Below are 15,351 nucleotides of genomic sequence, written 5' to 3'. Positions count from 1 at the left end.
AATGGTAACAGCTGATGATAGTTAACTACACACAGGTGTGCCACATCCAGTTCTGAAAGGAAAAAGCAAAACCAGAATCAAAACAGGAAACAGAGCTAAAGCAAAGCCAACAAAATAAGAGTCTGAACAGGAAATGTTACAGATTGTGCCCTGTGAACCCCCCGTCCCCAACAAACACACACAGCCTTGTTTGAACGAGACCTCTGACTGCCCCATAGACTCTGATGTGATGTGATGTTATGCATGAGACCACAAACAGATTTTATGTTACATATTCAGCAGAGTCTCTTGTATGTCACAGTATAAAAACTGATGTGATTGCAGTTGCTGTCTTTGACTAATAAACCAGAGTATGATCAGTGTCCCTGAGCTGAATTCCTGTCTCACTCAGGTGATTAGACTGCCTCTCTGATGTGTAGAGTGTTACGAAACACTTGATTGACATGTATGTTAATTTGACTTTCGATTTGAAATCATTTTATTGATCTGCTCGACATTCATGCCTGTTAAAAGGAAGGTTTTTGTCAGGGCTGTAGCAGGATGTGCTTGCTCATGGAGAATTGTTGGGTGTAAATTCATTGAAGGAGTGTGGTACTAGACCTGCTCTACCTGTAAAGTGTCATGAGATAACTTTTGTTATAATTTGGTGCAATACAAATAAAATTGACTTGACGACTTGACTTATTGTTGAAAGACACTTGGCCTCATTCATGAAATGCTTGTATGCACAAGTTTGTCATTACTGTCTAGTAGATTTTTTAACCCTCAATTCAGTCTCATAGACTGGGGACAAATCCTGATGCCAATCTGCAGAGACTTTACCATAGGTGGTACCACCCATTTTATATGTTTTAATGGTATTAAATTTATGTCAAATTTCAAACTTAAAAAAAAAAAAATTAATTAATTAATTTTAATTTTATTTTTAACTTAATTTAAATCAAACATTTATTTTAGTTTATTAAGTTTAGATTCTTTATTAATTGGCAGGATTAGTATTAGTTTAGTTAGGTTTACCCATGGTTATTCTGTTGTTTACATTTCTTCTGTGGATCTGACTCTGGGCGTCTTTTGAAATGTGGCTTTTTTATGTTACAGCTTAAAGTTGCAGGATGTAGGTTTTTTTCTAGTGTCCTTGGCGGTATATTTTTGAGTTGGTGGGGTAACTTGGACGGGTAGCTGAAACACCAGGGGTGAGAGGAAAAATAAGAGGGAGTTTGATGATTTTTTTTTATATTATTATGCACTTCAGGGGACAATCAAATAGGGTCAGAAGCATGGCCTTCGTGGTCCCACATTTTTCATGAGGACCTCAGGCAAAATATGAATTTTAAGGAATTCTTTGATCAGATCCTTGTCTCTTGAGGATGAGTCATTTAGGAGCAACCTCCCTCCTCACAGTGGTGTCAGTATCCTGCATGAAGGCAGTTACATGGGTTCAGTTCATCCATTTGCTGTGTGTCAGAGAGAGCAGGGGATAGCAAGCAAGCATCAAACCATTTTCAGCTTTCGGGTTTCTCCGTTATGCCAGGCCTTCTCACAAGCGGTCCCTTTTTACTTTAAATATTGTGCTTGGGCTTGGTAGTCCATCAAGGAATCTATGTTATTTTGCTAAACCTGCAAAAGCTCCTCACAGCAGTAATGAAATGTTTTATGTATTATTTCTCTAATGCAGACTATTTTGTCTGCCATTAACTCGATATCAATATCAGTGATATAGCCATGTCGATGACCTCATGCAAGATGTCGTGATACTCAGTATGAAGAAACATCAGGTCAAACTGAGTTATGTGACTAGATAACACCCCCCCCCCCCCCATATGATCATTAATTTATAAACTAGAAAACTAGAACAGTCTCGATAAGTGATTTATTTATCAGACTGAATATATGAATGGGCCCTGCTGGGATAGTCCACAGCCCCGCCCACCCCCAATCCAACGCCCACCCCACCCCTTGACCCTTGAGAGATAAGCAGTATAGGTAATGGATGGATGGAACATATGATTGGAACTACATGCTCTTTTGCCAAAGTCACAAAAATCTAACAAAAAACAACTTCAATTCCAATAAAAAAAAAAAATCAGAACCACAAACATCAATGTAACATCTTTTTGTTGAGACATGACTCCATTTGGAATGATGTGTCAAAAAATGATACTTAATAAATTACTGTTGAAAACGTTGCCACCTCTGATTCTATTAAACATAAACATATGTGTATCAAAATATTACTTTGAATTCGGTTGCTTTCCAGACCCATTTGCTGTTCAACCTCTAGATGGCGATGTAGTCATATTTATTAGAGTGGTGTACTTACTGTCTTCTAAGGGTTCTGCAGAATTCTTTTTTAGAAGTGCTTGATAAAGATTGTCTGCTGACATATTAAGAATTTATCGCATTTTGCAGAAAGTTTGGTTTGAAAAATATCTTAAAACATCATGTTTTATTTCTACAGAGGAAGGAGTAACACAGTGTGACTCCCTCCATCTTCCTTTGGTTGGTTCAGGATCTAGTGATTGTTGTCCATGTAACAAAATGTATTGAAACACAACCTTTTCATGATATGCACACCAGCAGCAGTCTTTTTTCATCATTAGTACTGAATGATGTTGCAAATTCTCTCAGGGTATACATTTATTGACTCTTAGAAAGACTCTCATACTGTAGCTGTGTAGGGAAAAATAAGAGCCATCTCCCTGTTGAAAACACAAGAGGCGAATCAAATTTAGTTGTATTGGCCATTTGGTTCAGTGTGCAACTCAAAGTATTTATCAAGGAAGACCAAAATAACCAGAAAGCTGGGTGGCCTGGTAGATATCAAGGGTGCTGCAACCATTTGCCATTTCTTTTATAAATAAAGGAACAGACCTTCGTCCATCAGACAATGTCTGTGACATCAGTCTTAACTCCTGATGTCTTCTGGCCATAACGCTCAACGAACATGAAGTTTGAATGAGATCCGACCACGCGGGGAAGACTTTTAACGGTTTCGTTTTTCACTGCAAATCATCGAAGTTCCACTGTTCCCACATTAGAGAGGTGAAAACTTAAAAGCTTTACAATTCAACATCCCCCAAAGGTCAAGTTTAAACGATATTAATTTCAAGAGAATGAGATGAAGCCCTTAGGAGGAGTTGGTTAAAGTATGACCACTGAAAATCACCAAAAATTGTTAGAAAAAAAAAACTACATTCAACAAAATGGCTATTTGGTTGAGTTCATGTTGCTCATGAAATTTTCCGAGGGTCTTGTTATGTTACATTTGCTCATTGAATTACTTGCATGATGGAAGAAAAATGTAATTTCTTCTAATTTTTTTTTTTTTAAGATTTCTGGGGGGCACGGTCGAGCCATTTTTTTTATTACAGTACACAAGATCAGTAAAATATCAAATGTTTCCCCGAGTGTGTATGTGTAAAATTCCATAATTTCCTCAAAAAGGTTTCAGCTTTTATTTTTTTTAATGAAGTATTGTCTGTAATCTGGCAGATAAATCGAAAGGAAGGTTCATCTGGATCAGCTGTTTTGTCGAAGACTCCCCAACAAATGTGTATTGTTCATGGGAAACAGAATAGAAACGGTATGTTAGCTCCCCTCACTGAGACACAGGGATCGTTGGACCCAAGACCCAAGTCTGAGATCTCACTTCTTTCTAAGAAGCAAACTGAATTGAGCTGCTGATGTACTTGTGTCATGTGTGCTGGTTTACTGGAAAAAAATGTTACTTTGAAGTTCAAAATATTGTATTTTGTTATTAACTGACAATAATGTCTAGACGTTACGTCCATCGAAAAAAAAAAAAAAAAGGAGCCAGACTGATTTAACTTGACATTGATTCTCTGGTACTGGCCATCTTATTCAAAAATTACTTGCCACTATTGGGTTAACAGGTTCTAGTCACTTTTAACTTTAACTGTTGGGAGATCCCTGCATACGCTGCCTGTCTGGACTGGTTCTGTCATTCACTGGTAAAGTGGTTACTGTAATCAAGAGTCTTTTTTTTTTTTTTTTTGAACATATGAAGGATGGTTGCACAGGGTTATGTCATCATTTCCCAAGGTCTTATTTTATGCAGTGGATGATGAAGAGGCCTCCACTTTAGAGGAAGTCAGCGGCCAGTTTGTCTTCAGCATCTTTTCCATTTGGAAAACTGTCCGTTTGGCTTTTGGAACAACATGAAAGTATCAGCCAGTTCGGCAAGAATGAGGCCGAGGGCTGCTTTGTGTGGTGAGGAAGGGGTGGGGAAGGTGGAGGAGTGGTGTTGCTGGTGTGTGTGTGTGTGTGTGTGTGTGTGTGTGTGTGTGTGTGTGTGTGTGTGTGTGTGTGTGTGCCGAAGGTTTTCTGGGAGGTCACCCCTCCTGCCAGTCATGCTTAGCCCGTATTAGCTGCCTTTTTCGTGGAGTTACCACACTGGTACAACGAACGTTTTGTCTTTAGGTCCGTCACCCCCACCCCCCCCTTCAAGAGGGGCCGATGCCAAAGAGTTGAAAATACCCCCTGCAGAAAACACACGAGAAAGTTTAAGAATGTCGAATACACACAAGTCTTTATCTCCATTTTTTTCATCTTTTTCCCCTCTCTCTTTCTTTCTTCCTGTCCTCCTCCTCCTCCTCCTCCTCCCCTCATTTCTGTCTGTTTATTCATTTCATCCTGATTCCCAGTGCTTGTACAAAATGGCAATGAATGTGAATGAGAATGTGTGTGGTGAGACTGGTGTGTGTGTGTGTGTGTGTGTGTGTGTGTGTGTGTGTGTGTGTGTGTGTGTGTGTGTGCGCGCGCGCACCCACATATTTGGAAATGTGGCTGGTCTCCACTGGGATGATGTTGAACAAGCCTCAGAGTTTTGTGTTGCATAGAATTTTTGGATTCTCGTCTCCTCTGTTTACATAGAAATATACAGAATGGAATGTATAGAAGTATTATTCGAAAAGAATGTACACCAGTTTTCTTCTTTTCCTCCTGCCTCCCATCTTTGTTCAAATCCTCACAGGTAACTGTGGCTTCATCAGAGACATGGCAACTCCTCCACATGATCCATGATCAATAGAGAGTGAATTTTTGTTTTCCCTGGGTGGGCGGGACTTAAATGTTGTCTCTTCAATCAAGCACGTAAGCACCTCATGGAACAGGCCCTAATTAATATAATCATTACAGCTGTGTTTACCTCGCAAGGACATGATTTGATTCAAACATTCTTCTGTGTTATTTTTATTTGGACATTGAACACAAGGGAAAATGGCGGCGCACTGGCAAGATCGTGAAGTTGCGAGCTGCTCATCATCCGTGGTGAAGAGGAGACCGGCAACAGATTTCTGGAACCGTACGGGACACAGAGATTTATGGGAACATCACCGGCATTTTGCGACACGGCGCACTTTTTTGTGTGATGATGACGTTGTCAGTGTGATGACATACGAGGGAGAAAAACATCCTCAGCAGCCCTCACAGCGGGAGCTCAGACCTGCATCTACTGGAAGCTTGAATGCGCCCTAATGCCGAGCAAATATATTATATTATACCCCTTTCACAATGAAAGTGACTAATAACACATGTCAGTGACTGGTATTTTGCAGCAAACATGTATTTTGTATTTGTTAAGTCACTTATGTTGTCCATAACTCTAATTAATGTTCATTAAAAGCAATTGCATTTCTTTATGTATACAAATCCCACCTCAAATGTAAGAAAATAGTACATGAAGCACTCAGAGATGGATCATCGGCTATAAATACAGTCAAGGCAAGCTGTCCCTTACACTTGGCTCACCTACAAACACATTTGTTAATTTACTGTATCCCGCACCGGTTATGGGCACCAACATTACACACCAAATCAGTTCTTTACCCACAGCTGAGCAACAGGTTGACTTATCGCAGCTGGAGGACTTCACAACCCCACAGCAGCCACTAACCACCAACAGGTTGCCTTAACCAGGGGTGAAAGTGGCTTAAAAATCTTGCCGGAACTGTACGCATGCACTTTGGGCGCCCACCGCCGACAAAGTTTTACAGTTTTTAATCGGTTTTGGATGATTTTTATCACAGTTTTCGGGTGTCTATTCCCCACACAACTGCAGCCCCCATAGCCCCACCCTTCCCGCACTACCCCTGGAAATGCTTTGAAAACTGCTTTTTACAGTCATTGCCCACTCCAGCGCTAACAACAGGGAACAGGCAGACATGCACACATGAAAAAAACAGATCATCAATATCACTCAATGATTTATTCTTCCTGTAGGTTCTCACTGGCAGACTCCACAGAGACAGTTTCTCCCTGTAACTCATTCTCATCAATGAGTTGCTCTGAGTTTGAATCTTCCGTGGGTCTCATTTTGCTAACTTTTTCTCTTGCTTCTTCAACTCTGTCACATTTTCGCTTAAACGTGTCACTTATTTTACGTTGCATTGGGCCAAAGTAGGTAGCCAGCAGCCAAGTTCTTTGATTTTGCCTTCTGTTTTGTTTTCTTTCTCTTTTTTTTTGTTCCGTGAAAGCAGAACACGTGTGGTTTTAACCAATCAAAACTAACAATGCTGGTAACGTGACCCACGTGTCCGTCTGTCAGCCAACCAGAAACACCTCGCATGCGGAGATGTGCTCATGGGCACGACTCCGAGTCAAAGCGGTTTACACTGAACGCGCAAGGCGCAGGTCGCGCGGGGGAAGTCCATTCATTGTGTATGTGGGCACGCTGTGACGTCACATGCACACAAACTAAGCCCATCAACTTGGTAGCGCTGCGCGGGCTTGCGCCCCACCCCGCGCAGCGCGCCGTGTCTGTCTCAGAGTGAAACCGCCTTCAGACGTCGTTTATTTAATATGGGATTTTGACAGCACCCTTCTCCTCCTTTTTTAAACGGAACTCCATTCCGGCCGTGAATATTTTACCAGAACTGCGTTCCGGCTCACTTTCACCCCTGACCTCAACCATCTGCCACATCTCAGGCCAAATCAACTGCACCCTGATGTTTTAACCAACTTTCTTGGAAAACACAAACTTAAAATGTTAAACTGGCCTGTAATGAGAGGAGACTGTTGAGACTCATCAGTGCTGCTGCTGAGACCAGATTTCTTACCACTATGCATGGTCAGACATCTGTCATTCTTCGAACATGCTACACAGAAAACGTGAGTCCTGAATCCCAGTCAGCAACATAAACTGCCTGACTGAGGCTCACCAAGTCTAAGAGCAATGCCGAACTGTACATTCAGCAATTACACTTTTGAAACATCAAGATTTATATTTAATTTAGTGGCAAAGCATCAGCACTTTAGGAAGCCAGGGATCATCGTGAACCGACTCTTTACTATTCATCCATGTTTCTGACCAGTGGGGTGGATTACAAAGTCGGAGCTCTGGTCAAACACTGAACGTCTCTGTGATTAAGTCTCCTCATTCAAGGATTCTGGTGATTTGGTCCACAGAAAGAATAATTTAGTCACTACAAATTACTGCAGCAGTTATATTAATCCAATACAGCGGGTAAGTATTGAACACGTCACCATTTTTCTCAGTAAATATATTTCTAAACGTGCTATTGACATGAAATTTTCACCAGGTGTCAGTAACAACTTGGGGTGTTACGAAATTTCACAAAAAAAAACAAAGCGAACTGCGAAGCCACGCCCTCCTAACACTGATGACTTTTGACCCTCTTGCCTTCTGTATACACATATTACAAGAAGAAGAACACTGTAGCGAAAGCCATAGAAGAAGAAGTGGTGAAACAATTATTTCTAAGTGGAGGAAGACCAGGTCGAACAAGTAGCATATGCTCCTTCATCAAACAAATCGGTTGTGTGGACTTATTTTGGCTTCCCATGTAAAAGACAAGGCAATGGTGAGATGATTGTGGATAAAACAGAAACCGTGTGCAAACTATGTGGGTACACAACACCCTACACTGTGGCGAGCACTCCGAGCATGATAGAAAAGTATGCACCTGTTGAAGGCTAAATATTACATTTTGCTGAGGTCAGACATTGATAGATCTAGATTAGACTGCGGCCCTGAGGATTATTTAATATTTGTTTTCCTTTTCATTCAAGAATGTAGTTGTCCTCATTGTTTACAACAACAAAGCCAGCCACCCATCCATCCATTTTTCTTCCGCTTATTCCTATTAAGGGTCGTGGGGGGGGTGGAGCCTATCCCAGCAGCTACAGGTGAGAGGCGGGGTTCACCCTGGAAAGGTCACCAGTCCATCTCAGGACCAACACATAGAGACAGACAAGCATTCACACTCACAGTCACACCTACAGTCAATTTAGAGTATCAATCAGCCTCGTCCCCTCTTGATGTCTTTGGACTGTGGGAGGAAGCTGGAGTACCAGAGTGAACCCACACAGGCACAGGGAGAACATGGAGACTCACACAGAAAGATCCCAGAACCATCTTGCTGTGAGGCGACAGTGCTAACCATCATGCCACAGTGCCAACAATTCTAGCAAATAAAATAGGGGAGATTCAACATGCAAAGATCCTGAATGATGGCAATCTATGGGTGAGATGTGCTAATAGAGAGCAAGCTGAGAGGGCATTCAAACTGCAAGAAATTGGAAAAATCAAAGTGGTAAGCACAGGGAGGGTAGGAAAACAAAATGGTGGTGGATGCAAAGGAGTGACCACTGGGGTGTCACTGAATGTGAGCATGGAAAAACTTAAGAGAAACTTTAAAGGAGGGAAAATAATGAATGTGCAAAGAATGAAGAACAAAAGAAGGAAGGAAAAGTGACAGTGAAACTGTATTGATTGAGTTTGAAGTAGTGAGTGTACCCAAGAAATATTCCTCGGGTATATGAGTTACCCGGTGAGAGTTTATGTACCAAAGCCATTAAGATGCTTTAACTGTCAAAGGTTTGGACACATAGCTAAGAACTGTAAGCAGAAGAGGAGATGAGCTAGATGTGGGGGAAACTATGAGGATGGAAAATATGGGACAGGAGTGCAACCAAAATGTTGTAACTGCAGAGGAACCCACACATATGGAGGATGTGAGGTTATGAAAAGGGAGACTTAACATCCAAAAAGTAAGAGTGGAAAGAAAGATACATGCAGGAGCTGTAAAGAGTGTCAAGGGGACAGAGCAACAGAAGTAATGGTCAAGCGGGAATGGGAAACCAAGAACTGCAACAAGCAACGAATGACAGACTGTATGTGGATAAGAGGGATTTGGTAACATTCATTGCTGTGGTTAACAGTACGGCTGAGGTGAAATCAAAAAGTGAAAAAATCCAGCTGATTGTTAAAGCAGCACTGCACCATTTGTGATTAGTAGGACTGACGTGGAAGAAGTGAGGAATAACCCTACTAATCAGTCACGTCATGAAACACCATGGATTGGTCAAAGAGGCTCTATTATGCTCATTTCAGGGGCTTTTAACGCGGTGTTGGACCCCAGTGGGGCACTATTGAAAGATTGGATCGATAAAAAAACTCCATAATTATGCATATCGCAGTCTATGTACTCCTCTATTCTGTCTCTTTCTTGCTTCCCTCTGAAACACTCGATTCAGCATCCCCCCCTCCACACACACGCACACACACACACACACACACACACACCTTCTCCGCCCCTAATGTGCTCACTCGACTGAGATTGGTCAATGTATCCCCCTGCTGCATAGTAACATGCCTCTCTCTCATGCAAAGAAGTTGTCTCACCTGGTAACCAGCTAGTTTACAGTTTTACCATTTTAAAAACGTTGACTTCAGCTATACAAAAATATGTCTTGAACCTGGAATCTGACCCAGACAACAACAATACACAACCTGAACCGCCGTCGCAGCAATGATGTTTGCAAGACGTCTCTGAATGGTAAACGCTAAATTCCTCCACAGCTCATATTATCTACTAACTACACTACTCTGTTACTGTTTTTTAGTGACTGTGGCCTGACACAAAACTTGAGCAAAGTCTGTGATGCTGTACTGTGTGTACCTGCTGCTTATATTTATACTGAGAGCAGTTCTGTCATTGCAGTTCAGAGCTAAAAACAGACAAGACACTGATAGAATGTTACTTACAGCCAGTGGTTCGGTGTACTCCTCATGACCATGTTAAGACAGGACAGCAGTTGCCTTCAGGATTAGCTTTTGCGCAAATCCAGCATTGAACTGAGGTTTGTTTAGGAAACTGCTGTCTGTGAAATGCAGAGAGCTCACAGCGCAGCGAAGGCCAAAGAGTTACCTGCTCCCCCAAAACAAAAGATCTTCCTATTGCTCCCTTAATTCCTCTTCTTTGGGAAGTCTATGCAAAAATAAGAAGTTTTTGCACCCGAACAAACATTTTCTGTTCGACAACACCGTAGCTCTTTAGTCTGCACCTTCTGCGGCAGAGCGGGGTGGGTGGCAACACCACTGGGCACTGAGACCAGAGCCAGCTGAGTTGCCATATATGAATCCCAGTGTTTCATTAAAGGCTTCAATGGCTTCAAAACCAGATGTAATGTGTGTGCAGGAAACGTGGTTGAAACCTCTGCGGAGATTTCGAATAGCAGAGTGGGATGAATTACAGAGACTGAATGAGGAATCAATGAACAGGATAGAAATGCTTAGAGACATTGATGAAATAAATTAGACAGGTAACATCAGCAATTGTAAGGGCAGCAGATGGAGCAATACCCAGGAGTAAAGGCAGGAGGAACAAGAAGCAGGTTCCATGGTAGATGGAAGGATGTCATCAGGCTGTAAGAGATAGAAATAGAGCTTTCAGACAAGTTAAAAGAATGCAGAATTTGATTCAGTCTAAAAAGGCACAGGCAGTGGTGAGAAGAACAGTACGTCAAGCTAAGAGGGTAAACTGGAGGACTTTTTGCAATGAATTAGGAGGAATGCCTCCAGTGGGAGAGGTATGGGGTATGATAAAGAAGATGGGAGGGGACAGAAGGGTGTCCGGTTAACCATCTGAGGAGGAGACAGCAGTCTCTAACAGAGAAAAGGCAGATATCATGGCTAAGGCTTTTGCAAAGGTGCACAGCTCATAAAATCTTTCTGAAGAAGGGAGACAGAGCTATGAATAACCATCCAGTGGTGATAAACAGGAAAGAAAATACAGATGCCGTGATTGACAAGCCATTTACCTTGGCGGAGATGGTGAGGGCAATGAAGAGTACACACCTAACCTCCCCAGGGAAAGATCAGGTGTGGTACATCGTTGAAGCATTTGGGGAAAGACGCCCTATTGAAGTTGCTGCATCTTTATGCAAAAGGAGTGAAGGTTACCAGTAGCCTGGAAGGAGGCAATAAGGAAACTTGGCAATTGCGTTGACATCAAACTTATGCAAAATAATGGAAAGGATGATAACAGAAAGGTTGTAGTATGAACTTGAAGGGGGGACTTTTGACAAGTTATCAGATTGGTTTCTGGAAAGGCAGGAACACCATGGACTCAGTGATTAGGTGAGAATCTGAAATAAGGAAGGCCCAGGCAAATAAAGAATCAGTAATTGCATTGTTCTCTGATATTGGAAAAAGCCTGTGACCTGATGTGGGAGGAGGGGTTGCTGATCAAGATACAGTACACAAGATGGGTGTTGGTGGGACAGTTTTAAACTGGATAAAGGATTCTTTGTTTGGAAGGAAAATCCAAGCATGTATTGGGTCAGAGCTGTCAAATCAGTATACAGATGGAAACAGTACACCTCTAGGGAGTATAATTAGCCCTACTCTTTATCATCATGACCAATGATGTCGTTTCGAAAGTGCCAGCAGATATAGGCAGATCACTTTTTGTGGATGATGGGGCCTTGTGGAAAAGAGGAAGGAACATTGAGCATGTAATAAGGAAAGTTCAAGGTGCAATTGATGGGGTGGTGGAGTGGGGGGTATGATTGGGGGTGCAGGTTCTCTGTGGAAAAAAACACAAACAGTATTTTGAACCAGGAAAAGAATTTAGGATGGGGTGAAGCTGAAGATTTATGGAAATACTTACAAAAGGGTGGGAACGTTTAAATTTCTGGGAGTTCTCTTTGATTCACAACTTAAATGAGTAGACTATATCAAGAGAATAGAAGAAAAGTGCAAGAAGTAATAAATGTGATGAGATGTTTGACTGGAAGGGAATGGGGGCAAGCTGTTCAGCTCTAAATAGGTTATATGTAGAACTGATAAGGTCAGTGGTTGACTATGGTAGTGTGGCGTATGGTTCTGCAGCTAGGTCTCGCTTGAGGAAGTTTGATGTGATTCAGGCACAGATCGGCGAGCGTGTAGTGGGGCTATTAAAACGTCACCAGTACCTGCCCTATAGGTAGAATTGGGTGAAATGTCTCTAGAACTCAGAAGAACACAACTGATGACAAACTACTGGGCTAATTTGCAGGGGCACAATGATTCTCATCCCATGAAAGGAGTGTTGCAGGAGAGTTGGGAGAGCAAGAGGAGCCAGAGGCAAAACTTTGCACGAGAAGCGAATTATGTGGCAAAAGAATTTGGAGAATTCAATCTGAAAATAAGCCCAACAGTCGTTTATCCAGTGGTGGTTCCATGGATGCTTTTGTTACCTGAGATTGACCAGTATTTGCTAGAAGCTAAAAGGAAGGCAAAAGGTATAATTGATTTGGTGAGTGTGTTCAGATGTCATATAATGACAGAATATAGTGATTTTACACATGTATACACAGATGGTTCTAAACAACCTGAGAAAGGAGTGACAGGATTTGGGGTGCCAGTAGTCAAGTCAAGTCAAGTCAAGTCAGCTTTATTTATATAGCACCAAATCACAACAAAAGTTATCTCATGACACTTTACAGGTAGAGCAGGTCTAGAACCACACTCTTTCAATGAATTTACACCCAATGATTCTCCATCAGCAAGCACATCCTGCAACAGTGGCAACAAAAACCTTCCTTTTAAGAGGCAGGAGCATTGAGCAGATGGAGGTGGGAACATCATAACGTGGGGCTGTTTTTCAGCATACAGCGCTGGCAAACTTCATATAATTGAAGGAAGGATGAATGGGACAATGTACCAAGACATTCTTGATTAAAAACCTGCTGCCATCTACCTGGATGACGATGAAATGAGGGTGGACATTTCAGCAAGAATGATTCCAAACACTCACCCAAGGAAACTTAGTTTCAGTGAAGGAAAAATAAAGCTGCTGGAATGGCCCGGGCAATCGCCTGACTTGAATCCGACAGAAAATCTATGGAAAGAACTAAAGATCAGAGTTCATAGAAGAGGCCCACAGAACCTTCAAGATTTGAAGACTTTTGTGGAAGAATGGGTCAAAATCACACCTGAGCATTGCATGCAACTAGTTTCTCCATATGGAGGGACCTTGAAGCTGCTATTACCAACAAAGGCTTTTGTATGAAGTATTAAATAAATTTAAGTATGTGTGTTCAATACTTTTTCCCTGTCATTCAATTTTATTCTGCATAACTTTATTTATGGACATCTAAGGTTTGATTTCTTTGCACGTGTGGGTTGCATGGGTTGTTACAATATCACATTTAGAAATATATTTACTGAGAAAAATGGTGACGTGTTCAATACTTACTTTACCCGGAGTATACTGTAGTCCAGGGACTGGCAGGGGCCCTCTCCAGGTTCCATGACCTTATTGTGGTTAGGGAGGTTTGTGTGCCGATGTGGGCGCTGTGTTTAATTGAGCTTTGTGCTCTCGGTAGGGACTCCCTTGGCAAACTGGTCTCAAGCAAGGGGCCAGACTAACAGTGGCTAAAGTCTCCAAGAGAGAATGGGAGAGATGTATAGTGACCCTGCCAGCCTGCAGCGATCATCATTCTCTTCCCCTTTTCTCTCCCTCTTTATCGCTGCCCCTATCTTTCCTTCTGTATATCTGTCTCTCCACGATCTGTCTTTGTCTCTGTCCTACTCTCCTGCTCTCTTCCCCCCAAAGCAGATGGCCGTTCTGGATCTGCTCGACATTTCTGCCTGTTAAAAGGAAGGTTTTCATCGCCACTGTTGCAGGATGTGCTTGGTCATTGAGAATTGTTGGGTGTAAATTCATTGAATGAGTGTGGTGCTAGACCTGCTCTACTTGTAAAGTATCAGGAAATAACTTTTGCTGTGATTTGGTACAAATTGAATTGACTTTACTTGACTTGACTCATCCATAGTGTGACCCAAAAAGAGGGCCCTTCAGTAAGCACTGGGTAGCCGTGTTTGCTCCAGATCTCAAGTGGTCACAGCCTAAACAAGAGATGTGCTTTCCCTGAAGTTGAATATGGAGCACTATTGAGCACTATTCTGGGGGGCAGGCCGAGGACCAGGTGGCGGAGTTGTATCTCCATGCTATATGTTGGTTGATGGGCTGGTTAAGAAGGCATAGAAAAGAGAACTGCTAGCTTCTGTACTACACTTGGGACAAGTGACTGATGATGGATAGATGGATGAATAACAGAGACACAAGACATGGAGAGACGTGCATGATTGATATTTGGATACTGCTGTCAAGGATAAGGACAAGCATCTTCTGCCTTTTCGGCCCTCTGACTTCTCTGAGGCAACTGAATCAGACCGATGGAAATTGTTGAATTAAACATCCTTTTAAATTTGAGTGAACAAGAATTATGAAAGACCAGACTTAAAAAAAAACATTCTAAACCTCATTGTGTGTTTTTGTCATTTTCCTTTTTCAAAGCAAGACCTCTTTGTTCTATTTGAATTAATCAGTGTTAATTGCCTCTCCACTTTCCTAGACCCACAAGCGGGTCAAGGAAATTTTGTGGGTGGCAGTGTTATCATCGGATGAATTGATGAAGGGACTTTCATTCATACTGTCAAATGAGCAGGAAATGACAGACAAAAGATTTTCCATACTAAACTAATCAAGATGAGAACAAATCAATGATGATAAAGATGGTCTGCATTATTGTCATTTGTTGGTGAAAGGTCATTGATGTCCTATTTGCAGCCTAATTACACAAATCCTAATGAGGGTACAGACTGATGGAGAGCCCTGTAGGTGAGGACCAGTGCCTTGAATTTTATTGGTGCAAATATGAGAAGCCATAAGACAGTTGTAACATGCAAGAATATGGGTTTGTCGTAGACTACGTGGGCAGTTGCATTTTTGATCTGCTGACATGTATTCTAGATAAACAGTGACGAGTGTGCTAGCAGATTGAGGTGAATACCAGTTTTCTCTGCAGCGCTCTATTACCCCTTTCATACTGAAAACCCATGTCAACGCGGGTACGCTCGTCAGTAGGGCGCATTCAAGCTTCCAGCAGACGAGGATCTGAGCTCCCGCTGTGAGGGCTGGCGTGCCTGTGTTGTTGTTTTGTTTTGTTTTTTAATTAAAGCAAATACAAACAAATAAGGTACGACATAGATTAAAGAAAAAAACAGTAAATAAGAAAAAATAAAAGCACAACACTATTCAG

Source organism: Aulostomus chinensis, chromosome 12 (assembly GCF_037954235.1).
Source record: "Aulostomus chinensis isolate RoL2024-O1b breed Wild chromosome 12, RoL_Achi_v1.0, whole genome shotgun sequence".
Lineage (NCBI taxonomy): Eukaryota > Metazoa > Chordata > Actinopteri > Syngnathiformes > Aulostomidae > Aulostomus > Aulostomus chinensis.
This window is presented reverse-complemented; position numbering follows the sequence as displayed.